This window comes from Bos grunniens, chromosome 1, assembly GCF_055505025.1.
Source record: "Bos grunniens cultivar Pamir isolate PY7600 chromosome 1, Bosgru_T2T1.0, whole genome shotgun sequence".
Lineage (NCBI taxonomy): Eukaryota > Metazoa > Chordata > Mammalia > Artiodactyla > Bovidae > Bos > Bos grunniens.
The window spans coordinates 131919179-131941396 of record NC_141165.1 but is presented as its reverse complement, the minus strand read 5'-3'; the positions used below and the strand labels follow the sequence as shown (position 1 = coordinate 131941396).

The window sequence follows — 22218 nt, the reverse complement described above, 5'->3', positions numbered from 1 at the left end:
GTCTTCAGAAAACTTCCTTAATATACTGTTTTAAAATGTGTCCATTTCACTAATTTGCTGCAGTGATTTGCTTCTATTATTAATATTCAGGAATCTGAAAGAAAGTAAGGTATGTTTTATTCCAAGAAAGAATTAGGAGATTGAATCAACCAATAGTACTGTGAGATATAATAAGTATGTCTTCATGATTTAAATTTTCCTAAAGAATGATGGAAGAGAGCAATTCACAAAAGTATGAATTTCTACTTGGCAGTCTTATTTATAATTTAAAGGCTACCATTTCTCTCCCAAATTCAGTAAACTAGAAAACAAGCAAATTAGAACAAAAGAAAATCTCTCACAAATCTAATGACAGTGACAAAATATCTGAAAAAAATAGAGTAAGAGTAGACAGATGAAAAATACATTTATTGCTTTTGCCCACCCACTCTGTGCCTCCTAAGCAGATTCTCATAACTTGGAAAGGGAATATATATTATCCTGAAGCCATGATTAATTCCATGTAACTTTCAAAGCAAGCTGAATAGCTGATCACCTTTGAGAAAGGGATTTCATAAATACATTATTAACATCATCAAGCTAAATTGTGAAATTATTTTCCCATATGAACATAACTTTCTCACACTTTGTAAACTATTTCCTGACCCCCTCTCTAGATATGTTATTACATATTTTTTTAACCTATGGCATGACTTTCTGACAAGCTCTGAAAACACAAATTTCTCTCTCATAGGTTTCTGCAGTGAGAGATATTTCTCTCAAATATTCAGTTATAGTGTATTTCATGAAAAATGTTTTCAATGGGGTGTAGTGTAAAAAGGATATCATATTTAAGTGACAGCTCAAAAAGAGATTTTTTTTACAGAAATCTCTTTGAAGCATTAAGAGGGACCAAGTTTAACATGGGACACTTATTTGTTTCTCTTTTGATTTTAGAGCACCCAACCTTCAGAAAATTATCATTTATGTTACAAAAACAGTAAATGTTCAACAGATATCATGCCTACCATCTTATACACTACGTCATAGCATTTTCTCCATTCTGTAACTTTTCAAGTAACAGGAATCTGACCCAGTCACATAACTCAATTCTGTGCCCCTCCTAGAAATGCAGTTTATCTGCTGGCATTGCATATATATATACATATATATGTGTATATATATGAGCAAGTAGCTTCTGTATACTTTTTTTGACTCCTTTCAGAAGGTGTATGTGCTGAACAATGCGGTAGTGCAGTCTGGGTTATGGGTTATAATGAAGGCAGGAAATAAACTCTAAGTTTTTAGTCCTACACACGTGATTGAAATTCAAGTCATATTAAACAACATAATTTTTCTAACCAACAGCAAGTCCAAAAAATCTAAATGGCTTGTAGCTTTGTGAGTAACTCAGCCTTTTATGTGTTTGATTCTACTATGTTTATTATAATTTTCTGTTTACAAGAAAAATTTTGGTGGTACTCAATTGTTGAAAAAGCAAGGGAATTCCAGAAAAACATCTACTTCTGCTTCACTGACTATGCTAAATCCTTTGACTATGTGGATCACAACAAACTGGAAAATTCTTAAAGAGATGGGAATGCCAGACAACCTTATCTGTCTCCTGAGAAATGTACATGCAGGTCAAGAAATGTACAACAGGTAGAAGCAGACATGGAACAATGGACTGGTTCAAAATTAGGAATGGAGTACATCAAGGCTGTATATTGTCACCCTGCTTATTTAACTTATGTGAAGTGCTGGGCTTGATGAAGTACAAGATGCCATCAAGATTTCCAGGAGAAATAATAACCTCAGATATGCAGATGACACCACCCTAATGGTGGAAAGTGAAGAGAAATTAAAGAGCCCCTTAATGAAGATGAAAGAGGAGACTGAAAAAGATGACTTAAAACTCAACACTCAAAAAACAAAGATCATGGCATATGGTCCCATCACTTGATGGCAAATAGATTGGCAAACAATGGAAACAGTGACAGAGTTTATTTTCTTGGGCTCCAAAATCACTGCAGATGGTGACTGCAGCCATGAAATTAAAAGACACTTGCTCCTTGGAAGAAAAGCTGTGACCAACCTAGACAACATGGGGAACACATGTATACCTGTGGCGGATTCATTTTGATATTTGGCAAAACTAATACGATTATGTAAAGTTTAAAAATAAAATAAAATTAAAAAAATAAATAAAATTAGGAGCAGAAGATGGCAAAAAAAATAAATAAATAAAAAATAAAATAAAAAGCAGAGACACCACTTTGCCAACAAAGATCCATCTAGCCAAAGTAATGGTTTTTCCAGTAGTCATGTACAAACATAAGAATTGGACCATAAAGAAGGCTGAGTGTCAAAGAATTGATGCTTTGAATTGTGGTGTTGGAGAAGACTTTTGAGAGTCCCTTGGACTGCAAGGAGATCCAACCAGTCCATCCTAAAGGAGATCAGTCCTGGGTGTTCATTGGAAGGACTCATGCTGAAACTCCAATACTTTGACCACCTGATGTGAAGAGCTGACTCATTGGAAAAGACCCTGATGCTAGGAAAGATTGAGGGTAGGAGAAGGGGGTGACAGAGGATGAGATAGCTGGATGGCATCACCAACTCAATGGACGTGAGTTTGAGCAAACTGTGGGAGATAGTAAAGGCCAGGAAAGCCTGGGGAGCTGCAGTCCATGGGTTCACAAAGAGTACGATATGACTGAGTGACTGAACAAGAGCAACAAGAATTGTTGAATAACAAACAATTCCTCAAATATAAACACAAGCCACTATAGTAAAAGGAGTGAGTATCACCCTCTTATAAAATGATGTAATGTCTAGATAAACAAATAATCCTTCCAGCAGTAGCTCCAATTAAGAAGCGAATTTGACACTGCGCCTCCACATCCTTAGTCTTACATGAATGTAGCATACTCATCCTGTGGTCTGATGTAGACCCACATTCAAAAACTTTCTTTAACACCTTTTCTGATTCTACAATGCTAAGATTTACATTCATAAACAAATACAGATTTTTCAAGAGGAGAATAAAAGAAAGATAAAAATATGCAACTAACATATATGTGTATGGCTGAATCCCTTTATTGTGCACCTGAAACAATCATAACATTGTTAACAACAAGCTTAAAAAATACAACTAACAAAAATTCAACTTTAAACTGATATCAAGGGGAAGAGATGGTTCTGTGATCAAGGAAGGCAAAAGGATTAGGTACTAATGACAAAATGAAACACTAAAAGTACCTAAGTAATGCCAACACAATTCCCCACCACACGCTATGGAATTTGAAATGTTTCAATAAGCTGTACCTAAGCTACAGTTGGAGAAGGTGATGGCACCCCACTCCAGTACTCTTGCCTGGAAAATCCCATGGACGGAGGAGTCTGGTGGGCTGCAGTCCATGGGGTTGCTGAGTCGGACACGACTGAGCGACTTCACTTTCACTTTTCACTTTCATGCATTGGAGAAGGAGATGGCAACCCACTCCAGTGTTCTTGCCTGGAGAATCCCAGGGATGGGGGAGCCTGGTGGGCTGCCATCTATGGGGTCGCACAGAGTCGGACACGACCGAAGTAATTTAGCAGCAGCAGCAGCAGCAAGCTACAGTTGAGAAACCTGACATTGCTGCTGCTCTCAACCTGACCCTATGGACAAATGCCTACTTTGTCTTTGCTAAGTGAAGAATCCTTGAACTGGTATGGAATTCTGCAATCAGGCTGGGTTTTTGAGGGGGATGTGAAGCTGAACAAATCTGATAAACTGCTTTAAGGAAATGACAGTGACAGGTGACAGGAATTGGGCAGGATGATATAATCCATTTAATCTTTATCAAAGATCTTTATATGTTGCATCAAAGACTTGTGTTTGAAATAAATAGGTACTCCCATGTGGGGAGAAAACAATAAAAGAGAAAGGTTATCAATTTTCTTGATGACCAAGAGGATCTAGTTCAGTTCAATCACTCAGTCATGTCCAATTCTTTGCATGGCCTGTAGCATGCCAGGCTTCCCTGTCCATCACCAACTCCCAGGGCTTGCTCAAACTCATGTCCATTGAGTTGGTGATAACATCCAACCATCTTGTCCTCTGTTGTCCCTTTCTCCTCCTACCTTCAATCTTTCCCAGCATCAGGGTCTTTTCCAATAAGTCAGCTCTTCTCATCAGATGGCCAAAATATTAGAGCTTCAACCTCAGCATCAGTCCTTCCAGTGGATATTCAGGATTGATTTCCTTTAGGATTGACTGACTTGGTCTCCTTGCAGTCCAAGGGACTCTCAAGAGTCTTCTCCAACACCACAATTTGAAGGCATCAGTTCTTTGCACTCAGCCTTTTTTACTATCCAGCTATCCCATATGTATATGACTATTGGAAAAACCAAAGCTTAGACTCTACATCTTTATAGGCAAGCTAATGTCTCTTCTTTTTAATATGCTGACTAGGTTGGTCATAGCTTTTCTTCCAAGGAGCAAGTGTCTTTTAATTTCATGGCTGTACTCATCATCTGCAGTGATTTTGGAGCCCAAGATAATAACATCTGTCACTATTTCCATTGTTTCTTCATCTATTTGATATGAAGTGATGGGACTGGATGCTGAGTTTAAGTCAGTTTTTTCACTCTCCTCTTTCACTTTCATCAAGAGTCTCTTTAGTTCCTCTTTGCTTTCTGCCATAATCCATTAAAAATTGGCAGAGTCCAGAAGAAAAAAATTAAGTGATATTCAAACTGACTCTTTCCAATATTCCTCTCTATGCAGACTGTCAAAAATTTGAACTTGTCAGTCAACTTTTTCTCCTTCCTGTCTAGCATCTGTGAGAGTCTACGACGTTAGGGTGAACCTAAGAATTTTGGTAAGTTTCTTACCACATATCCTCTAATAAACCTGTTGACTAAAATAAGATGCACCATTTGAGAGCTGCAAGTAAAGTTTTATTTGGGACAAAATGAGGACTGAAGCCTGAGAAAAAGCACCTCAGAAAGCTCTGAGAGACTGCTCCAAAGAGGCAATGGGAGGAGGTCAGTGTACAAGGCTTTGGTGAAGGGGGAGTTCAGTGTAATTAAGGACTCATTTTACAAAAGGTTTTCTGCTAGTTATGAGGAGCTGATGTCATTGTGAAGGGATTTAGTGCTTTTCTGGACATGAGGAGATGGTCATCCCAAGGGGCTTCCTAGGTGGCATTAGTGGTAAAGAACCCACCTGCCATTGCAGGAGGCATAAGAGTAAGTTCACCTCATAAGAAGATCCCCTGGAGAAGGAAATGGCAACCCACTTCAGTATTCTTGCCTGGAGAATCCCATGGGCAGAAGAGCCTGGCAGGCTACTGTCCATGGGGTCCCAAAGAGCTGGACATGACTGAAGCAACTTAGCACAGCACAGTACACAGGACTGGGATCATGAAATCAGATTCTGAAAAGATCTAACCATCTAAAGACCTGTTCCGCCAGTTCCCAGGGAGCACAGAGTGCCTCATTCTCCACTCTGAATTCCCCTCACAGGGTGTTGAATGTTGGCAGCTTCAGCAGCATAGGATTCAGTCTCCACAGAGGCAGATGGCAAACACCCTTGTGGTTGCTGTTCAGTTGCTGGCACATGCTCTTGGCAAGTACCAATTTGTACTTGACATGTAAGTGCCAATTTGTCGTTGACAAACCAAAATATCATATGTATTTATAATATAGGAAATTATCTGACTCCTTTCCCATTTCTGTTCCTGTTTGTATCATTAAAAACTGATGCTTCTTCAAGCTCATTATGTTTCCATAAAAGTGTACATTAAAGACAGTGGAAAGCATTAAGTTTGAATACCTTTGGCTTTAGTCAGGAGGTGACCTGAGCCATTAATGCTATTTAAACACTCTTCCTTTGATATTCAAGACTGCAGCATGCTGTCTTCAGGCAATGTACTGCTGAAAAACAAGACTTTAATGATAAAATAGAGGAACAAAGACAAGCTACTTGTGTCAGTGTCAGTAGGTAAATAGCGCTAATCTGTCTTCATTATTGCTGTGCAGGCCGTAACACCAGGTGGGAGGATGTGTGATATCCTTTACCATTATCCGAGAGCTGAGGACCAAGAGAAGCTTAATCAACACAAATGTGGCAATCATTGCAGTCTGAAAATTAGAATACTTTCAAAGAAGCTTGACATGTTTCTTTTAAAGTGAGGCTACCTCTTACTATCCTTTATTATTATTCTTTCTCTAGATGGTAAAATGTGTTAGATTTGAATACTTAGCACGAGCTTATTCTTGGCCAAAAACTGAGGCCTCCTCAACCACAAATGTGCAGAAAAGGCCCCTTAGAGGCCAAAGGGGAGTTTTGACAGGGGATGTACCCTACCCATAAGTCTTTTCGATAAAATCCATCTTGGCTAAGAGATGCAAGCACACACATGAAACGGTCCTGAGACATACCAAATATGGACTGTGCATGCAGCCTTTTCTGACTCTTTGTGAACCTATGGACTGTAGCCCATTAGGCTCCTCTGTCCATGGGATTCTCCAGGCAAAAATACTGGAGTGGGTTGCATTTCCTCCTTCAGGGGATCTTCCCAGGGATTGAAACCATGTCTCTTACATCTCCTGCATTGGCAGGCACATTCTTTACCACTAGTACCACCTGGGAAGGTCTATGGACTGTGAACCAGGCTAATTGAAATGACTGGCCAAAGGAATCCCGGAAGAAATGCCCCAAAAGAGTAATTCAAACTGCCATGAGAGGGCGACTCAGTGACTCTTTCTCCCTGAGTTCACCCTTGTGTCTATCCACATGTACTGTACTCTTTTTTTTTTTTTCCTTAATAAATACTTAACTTGTTTCATCACTTTCCAATTTTGGGGGATTCTTTTCTGCAAAGCCAAAGGGCCAGGGTCCTTGTCACTGACCACTGGTCTAGTGGCTGGGATCTGGTGCTTTCGCCGCTGTGACCCCAGCCCACACTCTGGCTGGGAACCCAAGCCCCACTTCAAGCTGCTGCTTATTGAGGCTACCTGAGATCACTATGCCATAGTTCTTAACTAACTCTGTCAAAAATAAAACAATAGGTCCAAAAGAGTCACCTATGTGAAACCCTATGTCACCAAATTGAGACTTAATTATAGTTTCAGTCTCTTCCAGAAAAGGAATCTTAAACCAGGCAGTCAGGAATTACCTGGTCATTGTTAGTGAGGTCATCTGCCTGATAGACCCCTGTCATCCCCTGAAAGAAAGTGACCTGCCACACCCAATCCACTTTTTGGTAGTAAAACATCCTGGTTCCCAGATCCTTCTTGCCTATAAAAGTCTACTTCTGTCAGTGTCTCAGAGCCTTTTACCTGCTAGCTGGGATGCTACCTTATATGTGAAACATTGAATAAAACCAATACGATATTTAAAATGAACTCAGTTAAACGTTTTAAACAACCCATCATCAAAACTGATCAGTGACTCTGCTCACACCCAAGCCCCACTTCTCACTGCTACTCTTCCTATGTTCCTTATGCTTGGTGAGTAGACTCACCAGTCATTGAGCTATTAAGGTAAGAAATATGGGGTCATCCTTGATTCTATAATCCAATCTTTATATGTTATTGACTCTACCCTCTAAACATTTCTTGAAATTGACAATTTTACTCCATTCCCATATGTACTTTCCCCACTATCTCTTGTTTCCCTCAATCTGTTCTGTATTGGGTAACCAGTGATTTGATTAAATACATAAAATCTGATCAGCTAACTTTTCTGTTCAAACTCATCAATGGATCCTCACATATTTAGAATAAAGGTCACATTCTTTCATTTTGCTTATGAAACCCATTTTGCTCTGCATACATGCTCAGTCACTCACTTGTGTCCGACTCTGCAACCCCATGGACTGTAGCCCACCAGGCTCCTCTGTCCAAGGGATTTCCCAGCAAGAATACTGGAGTGGGTTGCCATTTCCTTCTCCAGGGGATCTTCCGAACTCAGGGATTGAATCCATGTCTCCTATGTCTCCAGCACTGGCAAAAGGATTTTTACCACTGGATCACGTGGGAAACCCCAATTTTGTTCTGGATCCAACTTACATCTTCAGTCTCTTTTTTCTCAGCTCTCAGTTCTTCTCTGTTATCTCCAAATTTATTCAGTGACTAAATGTAATTACAGTTAACAAAGTTATACATTTACATAGCAAATATGGTCACCTGTAAGAAGTCAGTGTGATTTTAATATATGTTATATGAAGAGCTTTCAAGACAGAAAGTTGGACTGGTGGATTGGGATTAACTCAGAGGAATAAAAGTGACACATTGAGGAACATGGATTTAACTTTGAAGGAAATAGAAAGGCTTCAAGATTTTTCAGTCAAGGATACACCTGATCAGTGCTACAGTAAAAGAAAAGAGCAATTGGTAAAATTAACTGGGTGGAGTGTGCAGAACTGGATCTCGTGCAATACTGGATCAGGAGACTAGTAAAGAAGCTACTGCAGTAAATTATAAGAAAAGTAATGAGATCTTCCAGTATGGTAGTAGCTGTGGGAATGAGAAGGAAGGAATCAAGTGAAAGTTATTATGAAGGAAAATCAATAGTTTTTGGCGAGCAATTGGCTGTGGAAGGCAAAGAGAGTCAAAGATGACAGGATTTGCGCATATGACTAGGAAGAAGATAGTACAGTTAACACTTAAGACATGCTGGAGAAGGAGCACAGCATGTCCAGCTTTAGCCTTATTGGATTTGAAAAATATTGTGCTATGCCATTCAAGTAATGTTCATAGTAGGACAATGAAAATTTCAGACTAATTTTTTATGTTAAGATTCGTACCTGGTTATTATTTATTTGAAACACATATTCCCTTTTGCTAGTATAGAAAAAAAAAATTACACTGCCTGTGTAATTTATAATTCTGTAAGGAAATATTCAAATCACAGTGAGGCACAGGGCAAGACTGGCTACTCAACTTGCAGGGTCCAGTGAAAAATGAAAATATAGGGTTCCTGGTTCAAGTATTAAGGGTTTCAAGATGGCAAGAACATTAAACCAAGCCCAGGGCTCTTCTAAGCAATGAGCCCTGTGCAACGACATTGATTTTACACCTATGACACCAGCTCTGGGGTAAGGATCAAGTATGCTACCTCTAATAGTGTCATGATTACCAGGGAAAGAGATTTCAAGTGTCCATCTGCGTCCTCTTATGCATCTCAAATGTACTTAAAATTCTAATGGGGCACAATCAGCTTGACTCAATTTGTATGTGCTTGATAGAATCATAATTAGGCCTAATATATTTTCTTTGATAGAACTCCCAACATATTTACTACTTGTCAACAAAGATAAAAATGTTAGAAAAAAATAAGTTGAGAAAGTAAAATTGTTAAAAAAAATATTCTCCCTTTTGGTCTATTCTGTTTAATCCTAAAACTTTATCAAAAGTGGGACCATAAAATGAAACATGAATGGGCACTGGAAAACAGTTCAGGAGGACTTACACTGCTAGTCTAAAGTGAATCTCTTGGTATTTTCAATGATCACTGTCTAGTGCAAGTTACAAGTACTCTTCTAAACCCTTTATAAATATTAACTGACTTAAAAACTCTTATGAAGTAGGTCTACTTTTCCTATTTCCCAGGTAAGAAAGTCAAGACACATAGAGGTTAATGATTACTTAAGGTTGACATTACTTTGCCAACAAAGGTCCGTCTAGTCAAGGCTATGGTTTTTCCAGTGGTCATGTATGGATGTGAGAGTTGGACTATAAAGAAAGCTGAACACTGATGAATAGATGCTTTTGAACTGTGGTGTTGGAGAAGACTTTTGAGAGTCCCTTGGACTGCAAGGAGATCCAACCAGTCCATTCTAAAGGAGATCAGTCCTGGGTGTTCATTGGAAGGACTGATGTTGAAGCTGAAACTCCAATATTTTGGCCACCTGATGCGAAGAGCTGACTCATCTGAAAAGACCCTGATGCTGGGAGGGATTGGGGGAAGGAGGAGAAGGGGATGACAGAGGCTGAGATGGTTGGATGGCATCGCCAACTCAATGGACATGGGTTTGGGTGGACTCCGGGAGTTGGTGATGGACAGGGAGGCCTGGCGTGCTGTGGTTCATGGGATGGCAAAGAGTTGGACATGACTGAGTGACGGAACTGAACTGAAGGTTATATAGCAAGAAGTGGCAAAACTGAAACCTCAACCAGGGCCTTCTGGCCCAAGAATTCACGTTCTCACCTAATACACAGTGCTGTTCTCTTGGTACACTACCACTACCCTGCAAACACAAGCCAAAATCAAATGGTTACATAATTTTAAAATTCCATGGAAAATGATTATTTTGATGTATATAAAAGCATTTTTGAAAAATACTGCAATAGAATGAACAAAATTATGGATAATTTTTGAAAGTGTCCAAAAGAGAAATGGGCTTCCCTAGTGGCTCAGACGCAGGAGACTAGGTTTGATCCCTGGGTTGGGAAGATCCCCTGGAGAGGGCAACAGTAACTCACTCCAGTATTCTTGCCTGGGAAATCCTAAGGACAGAGGAGCCTAGTGGGCTACAGTCCGTGGGGTCCCAAAAAGTCAGACATGACTGAATAACTAACACTTTCAAAAGAGAAACAGTAAAACATTGGGTAAATTTTGCATAGAAAATATCGAGGTAATTTAGCATTAAAATATGTACCATCTATAATTGGAATTCCTGTAACTATCCACAATTTGAAATTTAAATCAGTAAGTTGTCATCTAATGTATAAACTCTGATTTTACATGTCTTTTGGGGAGGGTAGAATGGGATCTTCTTGAACTTTTTAATTGGCTGCTTGATTTTTTGAATCTCCCAACCTTATGCCTAATATGTGGAAAAGTTAAGGAATGCTTATTTTATTATCCTGTGTTTCATTCTATACTGTAATACCTTTAAGTCAGAAATGTGTACAACTTATATTTTTCAAGAGGTTGGAAGTATTTGGACAGTATCTACTGATGGAAAGTCACTGATTGGGAGGAGACTTGAACTGGTGAGCAGTCAGACCCACAGAAGATAGTCTGATATTAGTTTTTGCAGAATTTCAACTCAACATACATGTATAATTTTCTAACACATACGAAAGAGAAAGCAATCACCTACTATTAATATTAGTGCCTATTCTAATTCACTGTTTACCTGTTTTCAAACTTTTCTAAAACTAAGGTGATTATAAAATCTTCCAAATCATGGAACACTTTGGAAAGTAAAAGAAAGTAATAAAAATTATGCTGTGATGGCAGGTACACCAAGACTGTCCAAGGCAAGCTAGGATGTACAGTTACTCAATGTATTACCAATCCAATCTAACCCAGCTTTACTTTGACCAATCATTCATAACCCAACACCAAAAAATTAGAAAATGTTATTATACTCTTCCATTCAAAGTTGATGATATTAGCTAATTGGCCCAGGTATAACCTTATGCATTTTGACTCATTTCCTATGACTCAACCACAAGAATGTATACATGATTTTCAGCTCACCCACTCTGAATTCTCAGATACATAAGTAGAAAATAAAAGCTCAGAAAAGTTAAACTTATCATGCTTATATCAATTTTGAAAGATATGAGGAGAAAAAGGTGGGGGTAGGGAGAGAGAAGAAGGAAGAGGAAGGAGACAGAATGTCAATTAGAAATCTGGGCAGATGAGATAGGTGACAACAAATTGAAACATTAATACCTGTGAATACCTGGTTCATTGACTGCATAAACATACCCAGACTCAATGAGGCTCAGAGTTATCGAGAACAACTAATCAATTTTGAGGCACACCTATATATTAATCAATGCCAATGCACACTCTAGAATTCTGATATTGATAGAGTTAATATTTATGTATAAGACCCTAGAATCTATGACATATTCATTTGTGATTTTCCTGAGTCACCAATTTTACTAATAATCTGAGCATGGGAGTAAACCACTCAACTAGTAAGTGATCTCAGTGAACTCTGTTCACCACGCTCACACCTTAAAATGGGCTCTACTTTTCTTCCCTCATCATTATCATGTATTTTACAGGAGAAATTTATGCTATGGTAGTACACAATGATCTGATGGCTTGGAGAAGGCAATGGCACCCCACTCCAGTACTCTTGCCTGGAAAATCCCATGGACGGAGGAGCCTGGTAGGCTGCAGTCCATGGGGTCGCAAAGAGTTGGACCCGACTGAGTGCCTTCACTTTCACTTTTCACTTTCATGCATTGGAGAAGGAAATGGCAACCCACTCCAGTGTTCTTGCCTGGAGAATCCCAGGGACGGGGAAGCCTGGTGGGCTGTGGTCTAGGGGGTTGCACAGAGTCAGACACGACTGAAGTGACTTAGCAGCAGCAGTACACAATGATCTGATGGCTTACTATTATCTACAATGAAAAAATTTTCTTCCCAAGAATTGGAATGATTTGGGTACATAGGCAACCCCCTTCTAGTAGGAAAATCCAAAAGTATAAGTCATAAGAATGTTGAAAGAAACTGAAATTTGTAGAGGGAAAATCAGGTATTTTCACAGGATAGGGTGAAGCTATTGGATTATCCTTCACTTTAGGAATTTTTCTAAAGAATTTTGGCCCTTTGAATCAAAGTACTGCTTTTCCTGCATAGTATCAGATAAACACTGAGAATTCATGCTCTGCAGTGTTCTTTTTCTCTTTGAATGCCCACGAGCACCATTATGTCAAGTCAAGCAAGGTACGACACGATTGACTAGCCTGCAATTTTCTTTTACATCAATCACATTTCAGACCTGTCTCCTTGAGGTTACACTCTGGTCACCTTGATCAGATGTAGGCATATCCCAGGTCCTTACCATCAACCCATTTATAAATCATTTCTCAGGATATGGGCTGCTAACTTCAGCTCTCTCTATCTCTTAAGATTTGCTTGATCTTTTGCTGTTTTTATCTCAGAGTAAGACTTTATCCCCAAATTCAGAGGCTTCCTCTAATAGTCCCTATGTACCAAATGCAGTTTTAGAAAAAATTTATTTCAATATTTAGACAATTTCTGTATAATTAATCCCTTCATAGAAAATTTTACTAATTCAGTAGCCAAAAAAATTGAGATTGATATGAACAAAGAAAGGCAAAAAAAAAAAAAAAGGCATATGATAATAGATGTTTTGCCTATACAACATAAAGATAAGGCTTCACTTTTTAAAAATGTATTTATTTTTCAGCAGGGATTTCAGTTATGAGACTAGAGATTGGTGTCACTACTTACTTTGATCTATTATTTTGTAATTGCTGCTAAGTCACTTCAGTGGTGTCCGATTCTGTGCGACCCCATAGACGGCAGCCCACCAGGCTCCCCCGCCCCTGGGATTCTCCAGGCAAGAACACTGGAGTGGGTTGCCATTTCCTTCTCCAATGCAGGAAAGTGAAAAGTGAAAGTGAAGTCGCTCAGTCGTGTCCGATCCTCAGCGACCCCATGGACTGCAGTCTACCAGCCTCCTCCGCCCATGGGATTTTGTAACTAAACCACCTCAATAGTAAAAGGTGAAAGTGTTGGTTGCTCAGTCGTTTACAACTCTTTGAAACCACATGGACAGTAGCCTATCAGATTGCTCTATCTATGGAATTCTCCAGGCAAGAATACTGGAGTGGGTTGAAATTCACTTCTCCAGGGGATCTTTCCAATTCAAGGATCAAACCTGGTCCCCTGCATTGAAGGCAGATTCTTTACTATCTGCACCACCTTGGAAACCAGCTCAATACAACAGCTTAAAACAATGTTTCTTGTTCTTTTCTTCATGATTCTGTGTTTGACTGGGCTCAACTGCATAGTTCTTTCCATATGTGATTGGCAAGAGTTATTCACATGTCTGCCTTCATCTAGGCATGTGGTAGCACAGCTGTGGCTGGATGTCCAAGGAGACCTCATTCTCATAGCTGGGAGTTGATCTTGGCTGTCAACTGAGCACTTGTTTGGCTTCCATGTGGCTTTTTTCTCTGCAGTAATCAAGACTTACTTTCTCACATGGCGACTGCATTTCAACAAAATGAAAGCAGAAGATAATGGGCCTCTTAAAGCTTAGATTTGGAACTGGCATAGAATCATTTCACCATGTTTTATTGGTCAAAGCAAGTCAAAGCATGAACACAGAATCTAGGGGAATGTAATGTTCAAAGTCCTTCAAGCTAAGCTTCAACAGAGGTGAATCAAGAACTTCCAAATGTTCAAGCTGGATTTAGAAAAGGCAGAGGAACCAGAGATCAAATTGCAAACATCCATTGGATCATAGAAAAAGCAAGAGAATTACAGAAAAAAATATATATAATTCTGCTTTATCGACTATGCTAGAGCCTTTGACTATGTGGATCACAACAAACTGTGGGAAATTCTTAAAGAGATGGGAATATCAGACCACCTTACCTGTTTCCTGAGAAACCTGTATGCAAAGTCAAGAAGCAATAGTTAGAACTAGACATGGAACAATGGACTGGTTCAAAATTGAGAAGAGAGCATGTCAGGGCTGTATATTGTCACCCTGCTTATTTAACTTATATGCAGAGTAAATCATGCAAAATGCCAGGCTGGATGAAGCAAAAGCTAGAATCAAGATTGTTGGGAGAAATGTCAATAATCTCAGATATGCAGATGACACCACTCTAATGGCAGAAAGTGAAGAGGAACTAAAGAGCCTCTTGATGAAGGTGGAAGAGGAGCATGAAAAACCAGACTTAAAACTCAGCATTCAAAGTATGAAGATCATGGCATCTGGTCCCATTACTTTGTAACAAATAGGGAAAAAATGGAAATAGTGATAGGCTCTATTTTCTTGGGCTCCAAAATCACTGTGGATGGTGACTGCAGCCATGAAATTAAAAGACACTTGCTCCTTGGAAGAAAAGCCATTACAAAACTACACAGCATATTAAAAAACAGAGGTGTCACTTTGCCAGCAAAGGTCCATTTAGTCAACGGTATGGCTTTTCCAGTAGTCATGTATGGATGTGAGAGATGGACCGTAAAGAAGGCTGAGTGCCAAAGAATTGATGCTTTCAAACTGTGGTGCTGGAGAAGACTCTTGAGAGTCCCTTGGGCTGCAAGGAGATCAAACCAGTCAATCCTAAAGGAAATCAGTCCTGAATATTCATTGGAATGAATGATGCTGAAGCTGAAGTTCCAATACTTTTTCCACCTAATGTGAAAAGCCAACTCACCGGAAAAGACCCTGATGCTGGGAAAGATTGAAGGCAGGAGAAGAAGGGTGCGGCAGGAGATGAGATGGTTGGATGGTATCAGGGACTCAGTGGACATGAGTTTAAGCAAACTCTGGGTGTTTGTGAAGGACAGGGAAGCCTGGTGTGCTGCAGTCCATAGGGTTTCAAAGAGTTAGACATGACTAAAGGACTGAACAATGAACAACAACTAGGGGAATGGAAATAATATTCAACATTTAGTGCGAACAGATGTACATGCAGGTAGGAACAGGTAAAATTTTTTTTTACAGCTTTCTTTGGAAATAACTTCTGACATGAAGTTGTCACTGGAAGGAAAGGACAATGCTATACAACTGTATATGTTGAAATCAGGGCGGCAAAAAAAAAAAATAGATTTGTAACAATTTTTCCTCTTAGTTATTCAGATATAAGGGTTTCCCAAGTGGTGCTACTGGTAAAGAATCCACCTGCCAATGCAGGAGATGCAAATTTGATCCCTGGGTTGGGAAGATGTTTGATTCCTGTTGGGAAGAAGTTTGATTCCTGGAGAAGGAAACGGCAACCCACTCCAATATTTTTCCCCGGGAAATCCCATGGGCAAAGTAGCCGGGAAGGCTTCAGTCCATGGGGCTGCAAAGAGTCAGTGACTGAATACATACTGAGTGAACACACACACACATTCTGATATAAATTGTTTTTAATAAAAGTTACTCCAAATTGTCTTCTCTCAAGTTTGAAGTAAATCTTCAAGTCAGTAGGTTAGTTTGGTGCCTTAGGCATTTCTCCAATTTCTCACTTCTTGAAAAACATTTGTTTGTATCAGAGAGGTTTTTGCAAAGACACAAAAGCAGAAAAATGTATAAAATTTCTCCATTTAGTAGAGAGCTTAATTATTTTCCAATATTGTACTATTTGAAAAGAATGTTCTTTAAATTTGGCTTGTTTTTCTCCAGGAAGTATGGCAAACTTGGAATCACTCAGAGTTACACGTCCCTGAGATGGAAGAGAAGGAAGATAACTCTGTATCTCCATACACTCGGGGCTGCTGCAGAATCTGATTGACATGATCTAACCAGGCAGAGGTGATTTATGGTTTAGGTTTTATTTGATTCCATCCCCTTTTACAGGGGCCTCCCCAATGGCTCATTGGGTTAAGAATCTATCTGCAATACAGGTGACTCAGGTTCAATCTCTGACTTGGGAAGATCCTCTGGAGAAGTATTTTTGCCTGGAGAATTCCCACGAACAGAGGAGCCTGGAAAGCTACAGTCCATGGGGTTGCACAGAGTAGGACATGACTGAGCGACTAAGCACGCATCCTCTTTTACAATAATATATCTATTTCTGTTTACTTGGACAACAATGAGATTTTAGATTTCTTATGCAGAAAAGCTTAGAATATATAAAATATATATTTAAACTTTAGAAATAAAATCAACCTGATCTATTCACATATATATGCAAATATATATATTCAAAAGCTATAGGTATCCAATAAAAGTTATTTGAAAAATTGGCCATGGGTTATTTTTTAGTCTATACATAAAATAATAAAGTCTATTTTAAAAATTTCTATTGGAGTATATTTGATTTAACTCTATGCAGTACTCTGTAATGGGAAAAGAATCTAATACAGTACCTGTTTACCTTTTTTTCTTAAAATTATCTCAGGATGTAATAATACACTAGTATTACAAGTGAATAGTTTTCAATGAAATTAGAAAAAAATAATTTGTCAACTGTGGTAGTGCCCTGTCCCACCAAAGATGTTCATGTCTTAATCCCTGAAATCTGTGGACATGTTACTTTACACCATAAGAGAAACTTTGCAAAGTAACTAAAGTTGAGGATTATGAGATAGGGAAGACTATATCCTGAATTATCTGGGTGCTGTTGTTGTTCAGCTGCCCAGTCTTGTCCCACTCTTTGTGACCCCAGGGATTGCTGCCGGAAGCAGGACCTCCGCCCATGGCAAAGGTCATGAGGAAGGAGGCTCGGCATACACAAAGGCGGGATCGAGCCTCAGGAGTCCCCCTGGAAATTCTCAGGCATCTGCCCCCAAAACCAAAGTCTGCCTACTTTCTGCTTTGTGCTCTCACCTACACCTCTGACTTTAAGAGGGGCTGTCCCCCACTACCTCTCTCTGAAAAAAGAGTTAGCTTACAGCTCCAGTTAATAATTCCTGTGTGTGACAGTGTTTCAACCTACAAACTCCTTTGGAAGTCCTCTAGCCTGCCTGAATAGGTTTTTCCGGCCACATGTGATTGCTCAGAGCCTCCTAACTGTGAGAGGCATGAGATGTTCTAAACCGTCTAAATATAGATTCCTTTGAGCAGTTAAAAGATTGATTAGAAATTGTATTGGTGAAGGGTTTTTCACTTGTTGGGCCAATGTTTGCTGCTAAGTCTTCATATCCCTTACCTGCTGTGTCCCTGGCAGTGTTTGTAACTGTGGACCCTTGAGTTAATTCTTTTTCTTGTTATAGCCCACCACACCTTTGCTCTGTAGGAATGCAACTTTATCTAATGCTTGTGGAGGGTGGCGCTTAACTAATCACCTTTAGAGAAAAATAAGTTTTCTGAAGAAAGGGTCTTAAAATGTTAACAGGCCTCCGGGCCAGAAGATGATGCGAATCACCTAAACTTTTGCATATGATAAGTTTGCAGGAAGAAAGCCTGGCTTACTGCATGACTCTACCCCTTCCCCCATTATCCTCTATGCATAACTTAAGGTATAAAAACTACTTTGGAAAATAAAGTGCGGGCCTTGTTCACTGAAACTTGGTCTCCCCATGTCGTTCTTTCTCTTACCTTCTGGCTGAATTATTCAGCCTCTTTTCTCCACTGAATTTCCTCACTGAGCTATCCTCATTCTATTACTCTTTATATCTTTGATGAATATTTAAATAAATAGGTCGCCGATGCCGTCTCTCCTTCGAATACCCTGGATCAGCTGGGGCTGGACCCCGGCAGATTGCAGTACTCCAGGCCTCCCTGTCCATCACCATCCCCTGAAGTTTGCCCAAGTGTATCGGTGATGGGGGACCCAGTCTAATCACATGAGTCCTTAAAATTGGAGAACCATTCCGGGGAAGGAGACATGACAATGGAAGAAGGGTCAGAGAGCGTGATATGAAAATGGCTCAAACTGCTATTACTGACTTTGAAAATGGAGGACAAGGGACATCAACCAAGGAAGGCAGGTGGCCTTTAGAAAATGAGAAGAGCAAGAAACTGCATTCTTCCCTAGAGCCTACAGAATGAAATACAGCCCTTTCAACGTCTTGATTTTAATCTGGGGAGATGTATGTTGGACTTCTGATCTACAAAAGTGGAAGGTAATAAACTTGTAATTCTTAGATCACTGAACTTTTAATTTAAATTATTTGTATACAGTGCTACAACCAACCACACCTGAAGATATATAAGACATTTAGACAATACCAAAATTCAAACTCTATTACATATTTGCATATTTCTAATATACATCTATGTTAAAACCAACCTCTGGCAAATTAATATTGCTTAAGTCAGTTCAACCTATAATTAAATTGTACATGCTTGTAGATGTGTTAATAAGCATTTTAATTGTACTGTTTTAAAATGTAGTTGATATAACACGGTAAACATCCTACCAAAAGTATTGATTTTTTTTCTTCCAGGAGTGATGTGGCAGATACTGTCATTACTTTAAAATGTGTATATCTACCTGTCATCTTTTCCACAAATTCCCTGATTTTGACCCAAGTAGGACTTTTTACCAGCTTCAGAGAACAACTGTAACTGGACAAAAGCGACCATTATTATGACTCTATGGTGGGTCCAGGGTTGACAACTACCTAGTTGTGTCAAGTGAGACACAAGAAAAATTTCTTCTAGGTGACCTTTATATCCATGAAAGGAGTTTTGCATCCTACTTTTTTGCCTTTGGGTGAAATTTTGATGTCAGGAGCCACAGCAGCCATCTTGTAGCCTAGGAGATAAAGAAATGCAAATATAAAAAGCATACGTGAAGGGTGAAGTAGAACGATAAAATCTGCTTTGGATTGTCAATCTTGGTCTCATTTAAGACATAATTAGATGCTAATTTTGAATAAAAGTTTTTAATACATAAGTTACTGTTATCAGATTTTTGTAAGTATACAAACACACGTTAATTGATATAGGTGGAAGGACATTTCAGACACCAAAACACAAGTAATCATAAACAAAACTTTAAATTATTATCTGTGCTTACATCTTTAATGGGAGCCTAAATTTTTGAAGGTTGAAAAAATTAAAAGGTAGCTAGATTACTACCATGTGTAAAATAGATAGCTAGTGAGAATCTGCTATATAGCACCGAGAGTTCAGCTCAATTCTCTGTGATGACCTAGAAAGGTGGGATGAGGGGGAATGGAGGTCCAAGAGGGAGGGGATACATGTATACATATACCTGATTCACTTCATTGTACAGGAATTGTACTCAAAAAAAAAAAAATAATAATAAATAAATAAAAAGTAGATCAGAGTTTTTGTAAACATATGGAGTTCCCCTCAAAGGTTTCCTCAACTGCAGAAACGTGTGGACCAAACATGTTTTATGAAATTTCTGTAACTTTTGTAGAGAATTCAGTGTTACTTATTAGTGGGATAGTGGCTAGTATCAATTGATAAATGCAGTCATGCAAAAAAAAGCACCATTCAAAACTGCTCTGTTCAGATTTTTCAAGAAAGATATTTAGGAGATAATACATCTGACAAAATTCACAGAGCTTGGTGATATATGTACATAGCACTCACTTGGTGTTGTTTGTCACTAAATCTTGTCTGACTCTTTTGTGACCCCATGGACTATAGCCTGACACACTCCTCTGTCCATGGGATTTCCCAGACAAGAATACTGGAGTTGCTTGCCATTTCCTTCTCCAGGAGATCTTCCTGACACAGGGATCCAACCTGTGTCTCCTGCATTGTTAGGCAGATTCTTTACCATTGAAACACCAGGGAAGCCCCATAGCATTCACTGAAGTGAAAAAGAAAGTGTTAGACATTCAGTTGTGTCTGACTTTTTGTGACTCCATAGTCTGTAACCCACCAGGTTTCTCTGCCCATGGGATTCTCCAGTGAAAAATACTGGAATGGGTAGATTCCTTTCTCCAGGGCATCTTCCCTACCCAGAGATCAAACCCAAGTCTCCTGCAATGCAGGCAGATTCTTTATGGTCTGAGCCACCAGGGGAATGGATAACACCCACTGCTAAGTCACTTCAGTCATGTCCGACTCTGTGCAACCCCAGAGAAGGCAGCCCACCAGGCTGCCCCATCCCTGGGGTTCTCCAGGTAAGAACACTGGAGTGGGTTGCCATTTCCTTCTCCAATGCATGAAAGGGAAAAGTGAAAGTGAAGTCGCTCAGTCGTGTCCGACTCCTAGCGACCCCATAGACTGCAGCCTACCAGGCTCCTCCGTCCATGGGATTTTCCAGGCGAGAGTACTGGAGTGGGGTGCCATCGCCTTCTCCGATAACACCCACTACTATGTTGTAATTAGTGATCCTTCCAGACCTGGCAACCATCTTCTCAATCTCCCCAACTCATTCCACAACACCACTCACTCACCAAATCCTTTTATAAAAGGAGAAAAATTATTTGTTTCAGTAATATTGTAGTCACTTGAAGACATATATGTTTAAAGCAACTCAGTATGTAAGATGAATTTCAACGGAAAATAATTTTGCCATTAAAGCCTTCGGCAAAATTGCCAAATATGTTGAGCTTATGTTTGGTGCGCTTTGCCCACCCCACTTTATGTATGAATTTTTTCATAGCTTTACCCTTATGGGTCAGCTTATATCTTCCTTTGTTTTATTTTTAAAACTTCAATCCCTTTTCTCCTTCCTTCAACTTTTGACACTGTTTTCTCTGTTGAAAATGCCAATAACCCTCTTTCCCTTCCCCCAAAGGCTTATTAGCCCCCTCATTTTTGCAACTGATATCATTTAAGAAGAAAATAATTTAAATTCATTCACAGTAAAGAATGACTGGCTGATAGGCTCAACTATCCCCCATAATTATTTTTATTTTAAAACAAGGAGATTATTAACCTAAATTACACTCATTAGAGAAGCAGCTGGCATATAGGATTTAGCTTCCTTTTCAGCTGACCACATCACTCATCCTCACCAGGATTCACTCTTTTCTTTTAAAAGACAATTTTGAATTAGAGAATGTTTACAAGTTCTTAAAAAAGTCAATATCCCGTGACTCTTTACATATGCAAAAAGGATAATTTTGAGTTAGGGGACCTGCATATTACACCATTTCTGTAACACATGTATGAATAATCTGGCAAACTGGCTCACAAATTTTCATTTTGACCCAAAAGATGGTGATTCTAAAAAATGGTAGTCTTGAAACATGGAAATTCTCACAACTGCGTTTTCCTGCTTGCTAATTAACTCTCCTAAAGAGTTTTTTCAGTTATTACCACCTTGAGAATGAACAAAGAAAGATTTGTGTGGGGGACGATATTTGATCATTGTGCTCATTTGTTCTTTAAGGACAAACTCCAGCGTGGTCAGAGCATTTTGACAGGCGTGACAGGTTGAGAGCTGTAGAAACACACTGTCTTCTGCAAGAAGACCCACACCTGCATGCAGAAGATATTGGTCCACAAAGAATACTTGGAACCTTTGCTATAAGCTAGAATTTTCCTTTGAAATTCAACTTGCTACTGTGTCCTAAGCAAACAGTAATAGTAATTAAGGCTAGCATGCATCCCTAGAGCAAACTCAACTTCAGTTACAAAACGGAAAAAAAAAAAAATACTGTCTGGATTTTAATTAGCTAGATTTGCCACCCATCTACTGTATGTGATGAAAGGTGACCAGATGAAGAAAAGCAGCAGTAAATTCTAGTTACTGCTCAGGAAATTGCTGTAGCATTTCATTTTAAATGCAATTCAAAGTGAAATGCAATTAATAAAAAGGCTTATGACAAGAAAAGTTTATTTTAGTGTGGTATAATGCAATTTGGGGTGATGCTGTAATTCTACAGAGGAAGGTTAGATGATCTACAGAACAGGAAATGACTTCCAT

At 39.2% G+C, this 22218-nt stretch overlaps 1 long non-coding RNA gene across 2 annotated transcripts in view; it reads left to right on the top strand.

The window, feature by feature from the left end:
* Nucleotides 1-19257, top strand: part of LOC147380214 (uncharacterized) — a 52312-nt gene extending 33055 nt beyond the window's left edge. Inside the window, exons 2-4 of one of the 2 annotated variants that reach the window (XR_015135017.1) lie at nt 16098-16226; nt 18058-18481; nt 18806-19257. This is a non-coding gene — a long non-coding RNA (uncharacterized LOC147380214). Of the gene's footprint in view, nt 1-16097; nt 16227-18057 lie in introns of both variants that reach the window. The other variant, XR_015135007.1, reaches the window with a different exon arrangement.
* The last annotated feature ends 2961 nt before the right edge of the window (nt 19258-22218 follow it).